We start from the raw sequence: 5,228 nt of genomic DNA, 5'->3' as shown, positions 1-5,228 counted from the left end.
TTCTTTATCCAGGATCTTCCCTTTCAATTTTTACATCTGCCAAGAGTCTTTCCAGCAAAGACCTCGCCGTTCAGCTGAGACTCATTCTGCCCCTTCCCTGTGCACCACTAGCTGAGGCATTCATAAGCCAAAGACAAATCACTTATGGGGGCAGTGGATCTGCTCAGGTCCCTAGAGGATTTCCCACTTCTCCCTTCAGCCTAAAGCCCTGCTGCAATCAAGTCACCCTGTTCTTAAAAACCTTCAATAGCTCTTCATTGCCTGTAGAATGAGGCTCAGGATCTCTCAATAGTGAATGTTTAAAGGAAGTCTTGGGCCAGAAACAGTGGCTCACGCCTGTAATCCCAGCACTTTGGGAGGCCGAAGTGGGTGGATCACCTGAGGTCGGGAGTTCAAGACCAACCTGACCAACATAGTGAAACTAGAAATACAGAAATTAGCTGGGCATGGTGGAGTCTATACTAAAAATACAAAATTAGCTGGGCATGGTAGAGTGCACCCGTAGTCCCAGCTACTAGGGAGGCTGAAGTAGGAGAATTGCTTGAACCCAGGAGGCAGAGGTTGCAGTGAGCTGAGATCATGCCATTGCACTCCAGCCTGGGCGACAGAGCGAGACTCCACCTCAAAAAATCAAATCAAATAAAGGAAGCCTCAAATCACCTGCCAAGTCTATCTCCCATCCCTCCAAGCCCCACATCCTCCACTATAGCTTCCGGGGCAGTGAGAAGGGAGGATAGGGTGAGGAAGCCCACATTTTATCTGGAAAAATGGTCACCAGTTTCCAATTAATCCCATTTCACATAGGGTGAGAGCTGGTGGGGCACTGGCCTGGACACCAGGAGACCATGTCCTATTCTGGTGTGTGCAGCCTTCTAGCCTCAGGTGAGTCACCAGCCTTTGCTGGGACTCAGTTTCCTCATCTGCAAAATGCAGATATTGGATTAGCCTATCTGTAGGATCCTTGCCCACAGCTCCACAGTGGCCTTTGTGACTCAAAAAAGCTGTGAAGGACTCAGTTGCCCAGAGAAGGCCTGACATGATGTGGGACCCTTGCTTATGCTGGTGACAGGAGTGATCCTGGGCTTTCTCTGCACTCAGCCTTCTTGTGAGGGAGAAATGGCTCAACTCTATTCAGTGAGCACAGGGGCAGTGCTCAGCACATCCTGTGCGTGCCACTTTGCCAGGCCCTGGGGGTCAGGGAAGGATGAGAAATAGTCCCTGCCAATAAAGAGCTCCTGGGAAATACAAGACAAAAACACACTTGTGTCATGCTGTGGATGAGTACTGTGACAGAGGAGGATAATGTTAGGGTCTCATTGGCAGGGGATGACTGGAAGAAGCCTCAGAAAGCAGGGGCCTTGGAGCTGCACCTTGCAGGATGAGTCCAGTTTGGCTGCACACTCCCTGGGGAATGGGGAAGCAGTGCAGAGCCACTGAAAGCTTTTAGTGGGGGAGTGACAAGAGAAACACCTGCATACAGCGGCTGCTTGGGAGATAGGATCCCTGTGTGGGGACAAGAACAATACCCCAAGTACTATTTCGAAAGATTCGTGTTTGTGTTTTGAAAGATCACTGTGGCAACTGTGTCATGGATGAAGGGGCAGAGGTGAGACTGGAAACAGAGAGACCTGAAAGGCAGCCGCAGCAATGGTCCAGGCAAGGCACGCTGACAGGGTGTAGACGTGAACTTCGGCACAGAACAATTACAGAACCCTTTACAAACCTGGGCATAGCCACAAAGAATTCGACAGTAGAATTTGTTCAGTAGACTCATGGGTGTCAGGCATACCTGTTTATTCTAGTCAGTCATTGTATTTTATGTCCTGGAATAGTTTCAATAGTTTCCCTCTCCTTCCTTCTCCCCAATTCAGTTATCTTCTCCACCTCACCCGACTCACCCCCATAGCATTCTTTTTTTTTTTTTTTGAGACAGAGTCTCTTGTTGCTCAGGCTGGAGTGCAGTGGCGTGATCTTGGCTCACTGCAACCTCTGCCTCCTGGGTTCAAGCGATTCTCCTGCCTCAGCCTCCTGAGTAGCTGGGATTACAGGCACCCACCACCACGCCCGGCTAATTTTTGTATTTTTAGTAGAGACAGGGTTTCGCCATGTTGGCCAGGCTGATCTCAAACTCCTGACCTTAGGCGATTGGCCTGCCTCGGCCTCCCAAAATACTGGGATTACAGGCGTGAGCCACCACACCCAGCCCACCCCCATAGCATTCTACACCCACTCAGCCCCACTTCACGTATAAGCAGCCTCACAGTGAAAGCCAAAGAAAGTATCTAATTCAGCATTTCTCAAGGATGTGCTTTTGGGACTACGGGCAGAGCAATTCTCTGTTGAGGGACTGTCCCATGCATTGTAGAACATTTAGCATCCTGGTCATTAGGGAGCTGGTGGCTCTAGCATCCCCTAGTGATTTTGAGGACCAAACAATATCCCCTAGGCTTCCAAACTTCCCTTAGTGGAGCAGTATTTGGGGTATTGTTCATGCCCCCACACAGGGGTCCTATCTCCCAAGCAGCCGCTGTATGCAGGTGTTTCTCTTGCCTGCCATCCCGTGAAAAACCAGCCCCCAGGGACACATCATCTACCACCTCACCATCTCACATCAGGGTAGATTGAGAGGATAGAGGGCCCACCCAGTCAGCCTGCATGTATGTCTGAAATAGCTTTATTCTACGCTCATCTTGGATTGAATTTGTATAAAATTCTTGAATTTGGCTGAGCATAAAGTTCTAGGCTAGTAGTCATTTTTCTTCGGAATGTGGAGACATTTCCTCATTATAAAAATTTTTTAAAAGCATGTACCCTCCTATTATAGTCTTAAAAGGTTCATGGAACTAATCTAGGGACAGATTTAGGCAAAGAGCAGAATGCTACCTGAAAAATAAAATATTAGCAAGATACCAGGGCGATTTGACCCTTGCTGGCAGGTACTTGGAACCATTAATTATATGCTTGTTTTATTCATGATTTGTAATGTTCTGGGATACCAAAAGTAATTCTAATGGTGGTTGAATTTAACAAAAAACATTAAACCTCATCTTAAAATGTCCACTGATTCCTCTCATGCAATGACACTATTCAGTGTTTAAAGAAACATAAAAACAAACATGCACACAACTGTGCAGTTTTCATAAAGGTCTATTTCATGATTGGTGAGTAGCACATTTAACAGTTATATACATCTAAACAGTGTACGGGTAACTGCAGGACTGCAGCATTGGTAACTAGAGAGAGAGAGAGCCTAGTCAGCTAGAAAGCAGCTACCAAGTAACTGTCTAAATATTAAAAATACAGCTCTTGTTTAGATCATCCTTCATTTTGATCACCTTCTCAGGGGGAAAAAGCCTGCTCATCACAATGGAAATACATCAAGGCCGAATCTTCTGATATCCATTCCCAGAGGTTTCTTTCATCTGGATTAAGCCTGCAACTCCAGGGCAAGGCCAAGTGTGTGGCCTCCAGCATCCATGCTCTTCCCTTCTACCAGAGCAGACAGACTGAGCTTCACACCAGGCCTCAGGGGTGGAGTGTAGCTGACCCCAGTCAACCAGTTGTTGACTTTTGCAGAAATGGAAGCAGCGGGTTTCAATTGAAATTTAGCTGCGAGGCCAAAACGAGTGCAGCTGGTACCTGATGTCCAAGCAAGGTTTAGTAAAGCATCAAGATCTTCACATACTTTCTGATAAACTGATCCTCCAAATTCTGCCCCATCATTGACATTAGTGTGCAGCTGGAAGTCCCCGGTCCTGTAGACCACTGCAAAGTTATTCTTTGTCTGCTTTGACTTGGTGCTGTCAAAGCTCATCTGGTATCCAGCAAGCTGAACCATGAATTGCAAGTCCAGCAAAATCAAAGTTAACATCACAGCCAAGCTTTACACGCTGCTTCTTGTAAGAGGACTTGATTTTGACACTTTTCTTTCCTATGTTTGGTGAGAAGCTAGTATCTGATATCATTTTCAAACCTTGACAAATTTGGTCTTCAATTGTGATTTCTGTCCCCAAAGTGTCATCAGTGTTCCATTTTTCTGTGAAAGTCAAATCATACTCGCACCATTTATATTTGGACTCCAAGATCCCAGTAACTTTACCAGTGTCTGTATTAGATGAACCAGACTTTGAGAATTCCACACCACCACATGACTTTGCTTTTACCTCATTTCACCAACTTAAAACCAAATCCTTTGTTGAAACCCTCTCTGGGAGCTTTGACAAGGTGAGCATATGATGGAGGAAGACACACTGGCTGTGTACAGGTCTGTCTGTAGGTTGACATGGTCAGGCCTCAGGAAGAGGTGATCTGGTGGTCTCCTTAGTGAGGCTGCTGCTGTTGCTCCACTTGCAGGTGAGGCCACTGGACTCACTCATGGAGCTGCACCTGCCATGGCTGGGAGGCAAGGGAAGAAGCTTCATTGTCTTTTAGCTTCTAGTATTGCTGTTGAGAAGTCTGATGCCACTGATGCTTTATCCTTGTATGTGACCTGTTCCCCTAGCCCCTGCCCTTTGAGAGTCTTCTCTTTACTTCTGGTGTTCTGGATTCTATGATAAAGTGCCTTTGTCTGTGTGTGCCTCTGTATGATTTGTATGTGCCTGTGTCTGTGTCTCTGTGTGTGCATGTAAGTGCCTGTGTCTGTGTGCCTGTGTGCCTGTGTATAAGTGCCTGTGTCTGTGTGTCTGTGTGTGTAAGTGCCTATGTCTGTGTGTCTGTGTGCCTGTGTCTGTGTGTGTAAGTGTCTGTGTCTGTGTGTCTGTATGTGTATATGTTTACGTTCACTGTGCTGGGCACTCCATGAGTGATTTTAATCTGAAAGTTATATCCTTCAGTTATGGGAAATTTTCCCTTTACTATTTCTTTAAAAATGTTTTCTCCCTTTTCTCTGTTTTCTCTTTCTGGATTTTGATTATTCAGATGTTGGACCTCTGGGCTAATCTAGTGCTACTGTTTATCTCTGGTTTTCAATCAGAATCTCTCTTTCTCCATCTCTCTCATTTCTCTTTTTCTTTAACTTTCTGAGTGACTTTTCTGAGAAAACATTGTAAACTTTCCATTGAATTTCTAAGTTTTACTATCAACTCTTTAACCTGTTTTTGAACATATACCCCTTTTAAGCTTCCCTTTTCCATTTCACAGGTGCAATATCTTCTATAACTTTGAGAATATTATTTATAAGTTTTGCTGGCATTTTCTTTTGCCCTTTTACTCTCTTTTCTCCAAGTGCC

At 45.6% G+C, this 5,228-nt stretch overlaps 1 pseudogene; it reads right to left on the bottom strand.

Annotated features, from left to right (window-relative positions):
* Positions 1–3,352: 3,352 nt before the first annotated feature.
* On the bottom strand, positions 3,353–4,372 carry LOC100459582 (voltage-dependent anion-selective channel protein 2-like; annotated as a pseudogene).
* Positions 4,373–5,228: the final 856 nt, after the last annotated feature.

The sequence above is a fragment of the Pongo abelii genome, chromosome 1 (genome assembly GCF_028885655.2).
Source record: "Pongo abelii isolate AG06213 chromosome 1, NHGRI_mPonAbe1-v2.0_pri, whole genome shotgun sequence".
Lineage (NCBI taxonomy): Eukaryota > Metazoa > Chordata > Mammalia > Primates > Hominidae > Pongo > Pongo abelii.
This window is presented reverse-complemented; position numbering and strand designations above follow the sequence as displayed.